Source organism: Carcharhinus amblyrhynchos, chromosome 8, assembly GCF_965287045.1.
Source record: "Carcharhinus amblyrhynchos chromosome 8, sCarAmb.v2.hapA, whole genome shotgun sequence".
NCBI classification, from domain to species: domain Eukaryota; kingdom Metazoa; phylum Chordata; class Chondrichthyes; order Carcharhiniformes; family Carcharhinidae; genus Carcharhinus; species Carcharhinus amblyrhynchos.
Genome location: NC_137331.1, coordinates 110,456,571 through 110,469,063, shown reverse-complemented (window position 1 = coordinate 110,469,063; position 12,493 = coordinate 110,456,571). Strand labels below are relative to the sequence as shown.

Here is a 12,493-nt window from a genome sequence, read left to right as displayed (position 1 = left end):
ATAGTGATGGGGTCAGGTCAGGACACGGGTAAAACATTCCTTTGTTCCTCTTTTGATTGGCGCCTTGGAATCCTACATTCACCTGAGTACACAGGGAGGGCTTTAGTTTAAACTTTCATGCAAAGACTTACACCTCTGGCGGCACAACATTACCTCAGCAACATGCTGTCCCATCAGCCTAATTATTTGCCGACCTAGGTTTTGAACCCATCATCGACTCAATAGGTAAGAGCTGCTGCGTTCAAGCTTAACTAATATCTTTGACCATTTTCACTCAATCATCAAGGACATTACCATCTCTGAATTCTCCATATCCTATGAATTATCATTGACTAAAATCTACATCAGCCATAGAAATATTGGGGCAAATTTTCCCATTCCACTCGCCATGGGAATCATAGCAGGCGGGTCATGGAAAGGTCTGTTGATCTTGGGTGGGATTTTCCGATTAAGGAGCGAGCACAGCCGGAAAATCCTGCCCGCCGTGGCTACAAGAGCAAGTCAGAAGCTGGGAATTCTGCAGTGAGTCACTCGCCTCCTGACATCCCAGAGCCTGACCACCATAAACAAGGCAACAGTGCCTGGGAATGACCCTCTCCATCCAGGGGGCTATACTTACCTGTGCAATCCCAGTGGGGACTGTTCATCTTGGTGGTCCAGACTTGCTGTAAACCCCGCTGATGTAACATCACGCAGCTAGCTGAGGGTAGGGGCAGGAAGGGGTTGCAATCCTTACAGAGAGGGAGTCCACTATTGATATTTAAATGTTTGGTAATGGGCTTCCCAAATTTTCATCGTGGGAACCCCATTATATCACGGGCAGGGATTGGAGAACAATGGCAACAGGAAATCCCACCAACATAAAAGTTGTTTGGGTTCAGATTCTCTGCTCCCATTGGCTTTCCAGCCCATTGAACATGTGGATGGGAAAATCCCCCCTACCCCATGTTTTGAGTTTAGAAACCATCACATCGGTGTCCACGTGCCCTCGAGTAATTTTAGCTTCTGCACTGTTTTTAGTAAGTTTAATGGGCAGCGTGACATGGAATCTGGCACACTGGATAGCACTGCTGCCTCACAGCACCAGGGGCCTGGGTTCGATTCCCAGCTCGGGTCACTGTCCCTGGGGAGTTTGCACATTCTCCCTGTGTCGGCATGGGTTTCCTCCAGATGCTCCTGTTTCCTCCAAAAAGCTGTGTTGGTTAGGTGCATTGAGGGAGAATTTAGCACAACCAGTCTACCCAAACAGATGCTGAAGTGTGGCAACAGGGGGACTTACACAGGACATTCATGGGAGTGTTAAGTGAGCCTACTTGTGACACGAATAAATAAATAAACTTTAGTCGCCTCCATTTAGTCCAGCAAGTGTAAAATCAAAATTCAAACATGATGCCTCGCTCAGATCAGTTTGCAATCTATCATTTCGCAGCTCATTGTCCCTGCATTTCATTATAAAACTGAACTCATAAAACTGATCTCAAACACTGACGCCATCCTGGCAAAAGAAGATTTTAATCCTGCTCGAGACGTTTCAAAGGCATTGTCGCTTATCGCCAGGAAATGACTGCCTGGAATCTGGCTGCTACTTTTCCTGAAATATGTTTGGTTTGTATGAGAGGCCAGAAATATTGAATCCGACAACAATTCTCTTCTAAAGAAGAGAGAGATAAAGCCCGCATTGAAATCCTGCAAATCCGAGGTCTGGAAATTTCAAGGGTCAATAGATTTCTTTTTTAAAGGCAACTTAAGAAACGATTAAACGTTGTCACATTTTCCGCAGGAACACGCTGGAGATATTGCCAGACGCTGAACTGCCCTGATAACTCGGTCGGTTCAAGCGACGTGCAGGGGAAACGCTTGGTTAGAAAGTGAGATTATTACAAAATCAAAACTGTCGGAGCAGCAAAAAAAAAAGTCATGGGGATAAAACACCCTTTTGTTAGCTCAAACCTTCTTAGAAAAATGTTTGGCTTCCTTATCAGCCAGGAAACGCTTGAGCAAAAACTCTCGCCAAGAACCTCGTGGAAACCGACTTTGATTTTTATTTTGAAAAGTCCATATCAGGCGGCTGGTAAATCCCTACCTCCAACCAGGAAACAGGGCATCAGCTGAATAGCGCACCATTCCCCATGCTTGGGGGGGAAACAAGTCAAAAATCAGCTGTTTGGTCTGGCGTGCTGGTTCCACCACCGTGCCACAGCTCCTGGGAGGTGAAGCATCAATTGTCAGAACAAACCGCCTTGTATATTTGTTTATTTTTTGTTAACTGCAGGTGACCTTGTTTGTGTCGATGCCAGTTAACATCAAGCCAGTGCAACGTCCTAATTATGCGTTCTTGCTCACATCTATAACCTTGCTAATCGTATGTTTGGAGCACCGCTAAACCCATAAAAGTTGGTGAGCTGCAGGATGTGAGCCCAACAGTGAAAAGAGAGAGAGAGAAAAAAAATCAGCGTTAATAAATAGATCCAACAGCCTGGAACTAAAAAGCAAGGGTTTAACAATTGACCCCGAGCTCGTGTCGAAATATACAAGGTTCTGGCAGGTTAATAGCTTTTCATAGCCTGAATTTCACCTTTTGATCTGCCATTACTCACTGCACCCACAGGCCATGTTTCCACTGCCATTAATACCCCAACAGAAGTAAGAATATATTGCATCTCTCCGGGCTAAAGACTTGATAAACAGTTTGTGGAAAACATGTCTTGTTTTCCACCAGTGAGGAGAGCATGTGGAAGGAACAACAGTTGCAAGTGATTCAAGCTCCAGTGGAATTGGGAGTAATGGAATCTGGACTGTTATTTGGCGAGGAGACCCGGACATACTCGACTCTGCCTTCGCTTGGGGACCTCTTACTGTTTCTAATTTACATTAACAACTTGAGGTCGTCAGATCAAATCTCTCCAGGGGCAAGTGGAAAATTGAATTCAATTACTCTGGTAAATTGCAGAATTCAAAAACAAAGCCGGAAATAACTCAACTGATTGAGTCATGTCATAGAATCCCTACAGTGCAGAAGGAGGCCATTCGGCCCATTGAGTCTGCACCGACCACAACCCCACCCAGGCCCGATCCCCGTAACCCCAAGTATTTACCTTGCTAATCTCCCTGACACTAAAACAATTTAGCACAGCCAATCAACCTTACCTGCACATCTTTGGATTGTGGGAATCGTAGAATCCTTGCAGTGCAGAAGGAGGCCATTCGGCCCATCAAGCCTGCACCAACAGAAAATCCCACCCAAGGCCTATCCCTGCAACCACACATATTCCGCAAATCCGCTGGACACTAAGGAAATTTAGCATAGCTAATCAACTTAACTCGCACATCTTTGGACAGTGGGATTAAAACAGAGCACCCAGAGAGAACCCACACTGGCAGCACAGTAGCCGGATTTGTTTGTGGATTCAAGGAAATCTGGCAAATTGGATCCAGAATAGGCTGAGTGGCAGGGAGCAGGGGGCAAAGTTCAGGGGGTGTTATTCTGACTGGAACCCTGTTTCCAGTGGGGTTCGGCAGGGATCAGTGTTGGAGCCCTTGCTGTTCATGGGTTATATAAATGATTCAGACTTGAATGTAGGAGGGTTGATACAAAAATTGGTGGGGAGATAAATAGTGAGGAGGACAGCCTTGGATTACAGGAGGGTATAGATGGGCTGGTCTGATGGGCTGATCAGTGGCAAATGGAATTCAGTGTGGATAAGTGTGAGGTGATTCATTTAGGCAGGACAAACATGACAATGGAATACATGATGAATGGCAGGACCCCAGGAAGCGCTGAGGATCAGAGGGATCTTGGTGCGCTCATACACCATTCCCTTAAGGTAGTAGGATAAAATGGCTAAGAAGGTATATGGTATAATGTCTTTCTTAGCGAAGGATATAGAGTTTAAGAGCGGGGAGGTTGTGTTAGAGCTATATAAAATTAGGCCTCAGCTTGAGTACAGTCTGCAGTTCTGGAATCCCCATTATAGGGAGGATGTGATAGCACTGGAAAGGGTGCAGAGGAGATTTACCAGGATATTGCCTGGGCTGGAAAGTTTTAGTTACGAAGAGAGATTGGATAGACTGGGGTTGTTTTCCTTGTAGCAGAGGAGACTGGGCAGGGACATGATTGAGATGTATAAAATTTTAAGGGGCATAGATAGACAGGAATAAACTTTTCCCCTTGGTGGAGGGATCAATGATTCAGGGGCATAGATTTAAGGCAAGGGGCAAGAGGGAATGTGCGGAAAAACTTTTTCACGCAGAGGGTAGTGGGAGTCTGGAACTCACTGCCTGAAAGGATGGCAGAGGCAGAGACCCTCATAACATTAGAAAAGGATTTGGACGTCCACTTGTGTTGTCAAGACACACAAGGTTATGGGCAAGTGCTGGCAAATGGGTTTGGAATAGCTGGGTGCTTTGTCTTTGACTGGCGCAGACGTGATGGGCCGAAGAAACTTTTTCTGTGCTATATACCTATATGAATCCAAATATTCCCTCAAATGTTGCTGGGTCTTCACCAATGGAGTGCTGTAACCAGTTAATGTGTGTTCACACAGCCAGTGCTGCAGGCAGGAGTGTAATGGTCCTGGAGTTGACACAGTGAGGGCACTTTATGCAGTTTATCTTGAATTATAATATTTCAGTATCACATTTTAAACCCAATTTTCCTAATTTATTCATTAGTATCACAAGTAGACTTACACGAACACGGCAATGAAGTTTTTTTAATTCATTCATGGGACATGGGCATTGCAGGCTGGCCAGCATTTATTGCCCATCCCTAGCTACCCTTGAGAAGGTGCTGGTAAGCTGTCTTCTTGAATCGCTGCAGTCCATTTTCAGTGGGTTGACCCACAATGCCGTTGGGGAGAAAATTCCAGGATTTTGACCCAGTGACTGTGAAGGAACGGCGACATATTTCCAAGTCAGGATGATGAGCGGCTTGGAGGGGAACTTGCAGGTGGTGGTGTCCCTATGTATCTGCTGCTTCTTGTCCTTCTAGTTGGAAGTGGTCGTGGGTTGGGAAGGTGCTGCTAAGGGTTTTGCAGTGCATCTTGTAGATATACACACTACTGCCACTGAGCATCGGTGGTGGAGGGAGTGGATGTCTGTAGATTTGGTGCCAATCAATTGGGCTACTTTGTCCTGGATGATGTCAAGCTTCTCGAGTGCTATTGGAGCTGCACCTATTCAGGCAAGTGGAGAGTATTCCATCACACTCCTGACTTGTGCCTTGTGGATGATGGACAGACTCTGGGGAGTCACTTGCTGTAATACTCCTTGCCTCTGACATGCCCTTGTAGCCATTGTATGTGGTGGGTGCAGTTGAGTTTCTGGTCAATGGTAACCCCAAGGATGTTGACAGTGGGGGATTCAGTGATGGAAACACCATTGAATACCGAGGGGTGATGGTTAGAGTGTCTCTTATTGGTGATGGTCATTACCTGACATTTGTGTGACGCGAATGTTACTCACCACTTGTCAGCCCAAGCCTGGATGTTGTCCAGATCTTGCTGCATTTGAACATGGACTACTTCAGTATCTGAGGAGTCACGAATGATGCTGAATATTGTGCAATCATCAGCGAACATCTCCACTTTTGACCTTATGATGGAGGGAAGGTCATTGATGAAGCAGCTGAAGATGGTTGGGACTCAGACACTACCCTGAGGGGCTCTGCAGAGATGTAATGGAGTTGAGATGTCTAACCCTCCACAACTACAACCATCTTCCTATGTACTAGGCATGATTCCAACCAGCAGAGAGTTTGCCCCATACCCAATGATTCCAGTTTTGCTAGGGCTCCTTGATGCCACACTCAATCTAATACAGTCTTGATATCAAGTCGCTGTCACCTCACCTCTGGAATTCAGCTCTTTCATCCATGTTTGAACCAAGGCCACAATGAGGTCAGGGGCTGAGTGACCCTGGTGAAACCCAAACTGGGCGTCACTGAGCAGGTTATTGCTGAGCAGGTGCTGCTTGATAGCGCTATTAATGACCCCTTCCATCACTTTACTGATGATTGATTTCCTGTGAAAGTTCCCTAGTTGCCACACACCTGCGCCTATTCGGGTACACCAAGGGAGAATTTGGCATGGCCAATGCACCTAATCAACATGTTTTTTGAACTGTGGGAGGAAACAGGAGCATCTGGAGGAAACCCACGCAGACACAGGTAGAACGAGCAGCCTCTGCACAGGCAGTGACAGGAATCGAACCCAGGTCACTGGTGGTGTAAGGCAGCAGTGCTAACATTATGCCACAATGCGTTAAAGTCAAAAGCTAGATCAACACATCAGGGTGGATGGAATAGAGGGGTGTGCTGATGACAAGATGTGGGAAGAGACTTGTGTGAAACATAAATGCCAGCACAGACTAGTCAGGCCGAATGGCCTGTTTCCATGCTGCGCACTCAATTTAATTGGATATTTCCTCATGTTATTCTGCATTCAGCCACATGGAGGTGCACAAGAGCATTACTTGGAGTGGCCAGATTGTCTCAAACACTGGGAAAGAGCTAAGACAGCAGCACGGAGTCGAGAGCTGAGAAAAGGGAGGCCATTTCCACTCTCCTTTTCCACTGATCAGCAGAGATGAGGCGCGATTTTCCGGCCACATCGAGTCCAGTGTTATTAGTGTTAGAGTGGAGCGAGCCCACACAATCCTGGGTGAGCACGCTCCCCGTTAGCGCTAAACCCCATCACAAGCATCCCACCCACGGCTCCCGGATATAATCTAGCTACAGCCCAATAAGTGCGGGAACCGGTTAACATTTAAAACAGCATTGGTCTGGTTGAGGATGGATCCTCCCTGCTCACAGTTACTCAGATCCTCAGGTGCAGTGAAAATCGCTACTGCCCTCCACAAACAGAGAGCAGGTAATATAGCCATGCTGGGGTGGTAGGAGGAAGCTTGGAGGCCCTGAAGCCCCCACGTGGTTGGGCTCATGGCTGGGCAGTGTCCATCTGGCAGTATCCATTTGGCACTGCCAGTGTGCAGGGGCAGTGCCAAGGGGGTGGTGCCTGAATGGGGGTAGGACCCGGGTAGGGGTGGAACCTGAGTAGGGGTGAAACCTGTGTGGGGGTGGAACCTGAGTGGGGGTGGGACCTGAGCGGAAGTCATGTAGGGGGCATGACTTCCCCCTACAAGAGGGGGAAGGCCTCAATGCCCCGGTGCCAGCAATCTTTGTTGGGGAGGTAGTAGGGAAACATGCCGTCAGTGAGGGATGGAGAGTGTCCCCAATATCTGTAGGTGAGGGGGGGCCTTCCTTTGCACTGCGAGATTGATGCCTGAACTCTTTGAAGGCAGTGTTAACGGCATGTTTAAGCGCTGTCTCTCTGAGAACCACGGCAAAACTCACCACAACCCAAGAGAGGACTAAAGCATGGGAAAACGGCATCCTGATCACACCAGCTTTCCCCCCCCAAAAGTGACATTTTGGCCTGAATTCTCCAGACATTCACATCCCACTCCACTGCAAGAGAACCAGAGGATTTGGCACTCAGCCAAATCTCTGTGCATGCAGCAGGACCAGAGAATCCCAGCCATAGGCGAAACCGGAGAATTCCAGCCTTTTATCGTTTTCTGTAAAAATTCTGCCCAAGGTGTATCCAGGTCACAGAACACGAGTAAATCAAATCAATGAATAAACAGGCAGTGTAAATTCCAGATGATTGGGCAATACCCCCAATAAGTTACTATTCCTTCTCTAAACTGACTCTTCAATGGTCGGCACGGTGACTCAGTGATTAGCACTGTTGCCTCACAGGCCAGGGACCTGGGTTCGACTCCCAGCTTGGGTCACTGTCTGTGCAGTGTTTGCACATTCTCCCCATGTCTGCGTGGGTTTCCTCTGCATGCCCCGGTTTCCTCCCACAGTCCAAAGATGTGTGGGTTCGGTGAACTGGCCATGGAAGATTGTCCCTGCATGTCAGGGGGACTAGCTAGGGCAAATACATGGGGTTATGGCCTGGGGTGGGGTTGTGGTCAGTGCAGACCCGATGGGCAGAATGGCCTCCTTTTGGATTCTATGATTCAATCAGGTGTACAGTACTCGTTGCAGTCACACGGAGGACAGCTTCCAACACCACAATTTATCAAATTGCAGGGAATTGATAGCAATGAAAACAAGCCAGCAGCAAGTACTTACTCATCAGCAGATGGACCCAGAATTACTTTACTGCGCAACATGGCACCTCACTAAACGTTGTTCCCGAAAGGTACTCTCTGCAGCACCTCTCCCTCGCCACCGTAAATGGGGAGACTAATCAACTTACACAGCAGGCAGACAAACACTCAAACTGTTTCTTGGAACGGACAGAGAAAAATTGCATACAATTGCATACATTAGCTGAAAGTGTGTTAATAGGCCACAACCCAGTTCTCAAACAATTTAAAAATCATCCAGAAGTTTCCGATGACCTCCTGTCAGATTGCTCATTTTTCAAGCTGTTTGCTCGATGCTTAATAAAGGCTGGTTAAAAGAGCGGTTACATCTGCAAGTGTCTAATTGACTTGGAGCCAGAGATTGGGAGGCATTAGAGAATGGACAATGACAGTATTGCAGGGAGGGTTTGGCTGATGTCAAACCACAAGAGGAGAATGGTCAGGAAGATGATGTATGCTGTCTGAATTCCGAGAAGCCTTTACACTGCAGAACAAATCCAGGACACTATTTTCTTCCCCGCGTCCTCTCTTTCCTGAAGGCAATCTATCACGTTAGACTCAATTACACACAGTTTGTCAGTATCTCACACAGTCGACCGCCATCCTTCCAGTGTAAGCTGAGGGTCAGCAGGTTCACGCAATGGCAGGAAAGTAGGTTTGTAGGTGAAGTCAGAGACTGGTAAAACAGCAACAAGGACACTGTGCTCCCTCCCTCACACAGCTAGGTCAAATTTAGCTCTTACCACTTTGACACCCACTCCCAAGCAGGCTTAGTAGAGAAAATGCTAACTGTTCTACAATTTCATGATGTGGAGTTGCTGGCATTGGACTGGGGTGGGTGGGCACAGAGAGAAGTCTCACAACACCAGGTTAAAACCCAACAGGTTTATTTGGTAACACGAGCTTTCGGAGCACTGCCCCTTCATCATTTGAGCCCTGATGAACATAAGAACATAAGAAATAGGAGCAGGAGTAGGCCATCCAGCCCTTCGAGCCTGCCCCGCCATTCAATAAGATCACGGCTGATCTGTCGTGGCTCAGTTCCACATTCCCGCCCTCTCCCCATAACCTTTAATCCCCTCTCCTATCAAAAACCCATCAACCCGCGTCTTAAAAATATTTAGCGAGGCAGCCTCCACCACTTCAACAGGCAGAGAATTCCAGAGATTCACCACCCTTTGAGTGAAGAAGTTCCTCCTCAACTCCGTTCTAAACCGCCCCCCTTTTATCTTGAGGCTGTGCCCCCTAGTCCTACTGTCTTTTTTGAGCGGGAAGAGTCTTTCCACCTCTATCCTATCCATCCCATTCATCATCTTATACGTCTCAATGAGATCTCCCCTCATTCTTCTAAACTCTAACGAGTACAAGCCCAGTTTATTCAGCCTCTCCTCATAGCTCAACCCCCTCAACTCCGGTATCAGCCTAGTAAACCTCCTCTGCACTCCCTCCAAGGCCAAAATATCTTTGCGTAGGTGCGGCGCCCAAAACTGCACACAGTACTCCAGTTGCGGCCTCACCAATGCCCTATACAGCTGCAGCAAGACCTCCCTACTTTTATATTCAATCCCCCTCGCTATGAAGGCCAGCATCCCATTCGCCTTCCTGACCACCTGCTGCACCTGCAAGCTGGGTTTTTGCGACTCATGCACAAGGACCCCGAGGTCCCTCTGCACTGTCGCCTGCTGCAGTTTTTCTCCACGTAAGTAATAGTCCTTCCTACCATTCTTCCTACCAAAGTGGACCACCTCACACTTGCCAACATTAAATTCCATTTGCCATTTCCTGGCCCATTCGCCCAGCCTATCTAGATCCTTCTGCAGACTCTCCACACCCTCCGCACAATTTGCCGTTCCCCCAATCTTGGTGTCATCAGCAAATTTCGACACTCTACACTCGGTTCCCTCCTCCAGATCATCTATATAAATGGTAAAAAGCTGAGGCCCCAGCACCGACCCCTGGGGCACTCCACTAGTCACCATCCGCCAATCCGAATAGCACCCGTTGACCCCCACTCTCTGCCTCCTATTTGACAACCAATCCTCTATCCACGCTAACACCTACCCCCAACTCCATGTCCCACGACCTTCTGCAATAACCTCTTGTGAGGCACTTTGTCAAACGCCTTCTGAAAATCAAGACAGACCACATCCACCGGCTCTCCTCTATCTACCGCCCTAGACACATCCTCATAGAACTCCAGTAAATTTGTCAGACACGACTTCCCTTTAATGAAACCGTGCTGCGTCTGCTCTATCAAGCAATTCCCTTCAAGATGCCTCGCAATTTCCTCCTTGATGACAGATTCTAACATTTTACCTACCACAGACGTTAAACTAACCGGCCTATAATTCCCCGCCTTTTGCCTAGCACCCTTCTTAAACAACGGCGTAACTTTAGCCGTTTTCCAATCATCCGGCACTTCCCCGGAATCCAGCGACGTTTGGAAAATAACCACCAAGGCATCCACTATCACCTCCGCCATTTCTTTCAGAACCCTTGGATGCATTCCATCCGGTCCTGGGGACTTGTCCACAATCAGCCCCTCCAGTCTGTCAAGCACCGCCTTTCTAGTAGCAGTAATGTCATTAAGACCCTCCAGTCCTACCACCTTTCCATCGCTAACACCCGGCAAATTATTCACGTCCTCCTCCGTGAAGACAGAAACAAAAAAGTTATTCAATACCTTAGCCATATCCCCATCCCCTACCACTAGGTCCCCTTTCTCATCCTCTAAAGGACCAACATTCACCCTAGCCAGCCTCTTCCTTTTTATATATTTATAAAAATTCTTGCTATCCTTTTTTATATTAAGCGCTAGCCCAGCTTCATAGTTTCTCCTACCCTTCTTCATCAACTTCTTTGTCAATCTTTGTTGACATTTAAACCTCTCCCAATCCTCTTCTCGCCCACTACTCTTAGCTACTCTAAATTCCTCCGCTTTTAGTTTAACACTTTCCTTCACCTCCTTCGTTATCCACGGCTTATTACATCTCCTCCTACTATCCTTTTTGACCATCGGAATAAATTTCCGCTGAGCACCAAGAAAGATCTCCTTAAAGATCCTCCACTGCTCCTCAACAGACCCTCCCTCCAACGCGCTCCCCCAGTCCACATTCGCCAATTCTTCTCTCATCCTACCGTACTCCCCTCTATTCAAACAAAGGACGCGTGTCCGGGAACCCACTTTCTCCTCCTCCATCTGCACCAGAAACTCCACCATACAATGATCACTCTCCCCAAGAGGATCCTTCACCACAAGGTCCCTAATTCTACCCGCTTCATTACATAGCACCAGATCCGAGATAGCTCGCTCCCTCGTCGGCTCCAACACACACTGTTCCAGGAAACTATCCCAGCAGCATTCCAAGAACTCTTCCTCGAGCCCCCCACGTCCAACATGAGTCGACCAATCAATATGCAGATTGAAATCCCCCATAACTACGGCCGTCCCATTCCTGCACGCCGCACTTATTTGCACGTTAACAGCCCGCCCCACCTCCAGATCATTATTCGGAGGCCTATAGACGACACCCACCAGCGTCTTCCTCCCTTTGCTGTTCCTAATCTCCACCCACAACGATTCCACCCTCTGCTCCTTGGCTCCAATATCATCCCTTGCTACCACCGTGATGCTATCCTTAATCAGCAGAGCTACGCACCCCCCTTTTCCCTCCTGCCTATCCTTCCTAAACACTTGATAGCCCTGTACATTCAGCTCCCAGTCCCTGTCACTCTGCAGCCACGTCTCTGTAATGGCCACCAGATCGTATCCATTTGTGTCGATCTGCGCCACCAGCTCATCCACTTTATTCCAAATGCTTCGTGCATTCAGATAAAGTGCTTTCATCCCAGCCTTCACCTGGACCCTATTTGCCGCAACGCCACCAACTATACTCACGCCCCCTACTCCCTCTATTATTGGGACAACCTCGGCCTCTTCCCTTACATGTACACTCTCCTTAACTTTAGACCTCGTAAGGTCACCTACCCTCGCACCCTCCCCCCCCCTAATTAGTTTAAAGCCCTGTCTACAGTCCTCTCGAAAGCTCGTGCTACCAAATAAATCTGTCAGATTTTAACCCGGTGTTGTGAGACTACTTACTGCGTTCTACAATTTCATGATGGATAATGAAGCTTAAAGTTTATTAGTGTCACAAGAAGACTGACATTAACACCGCAATGAAGCTACTGCGAAAATCCCCTAGTCACCACACTCTGGCACTTGTTCGGCTACATTGATGCAGAATTTATCATAGAATCCCTACATTGCAGAAGGAGGCCATTCGGCCCATCAAGTCTGCAGCAACAACAAACCCACTTAGGCCCTATACCCATG

General features: G+C 47.8%; 1 protein-coding gene across 8 annotated transcripts in view; it reads right to left on the bottom strand.

The window, feature by feature from the left end:
* The window catches only part of LOC145346831 (receptor-type tyrosine-protein phosphatase mu), an 834,856-nt gene that overhangs the window by 551,772 nt on the left and 270,591 nt on the right, over nucleotides 1-12,493 (bottom strand). Inside the window, exon 1 of one of the 8 annotated variants that reach the window (XM_080194645.1) lies at nucleotides 2,084-2,099. The exons of the other annotated variants lie outside the window; for them this stretch is intronic. The gene's annotated coding sequence lies outside the window, so the exon portion shown is untranslated. Of the gene's footprint in view, nucleotides 1-2,083; nucleotides 2,100-12,493 lie in introns of those variants that run through there. 8 annotated transcript variants of the gene reach the window in all.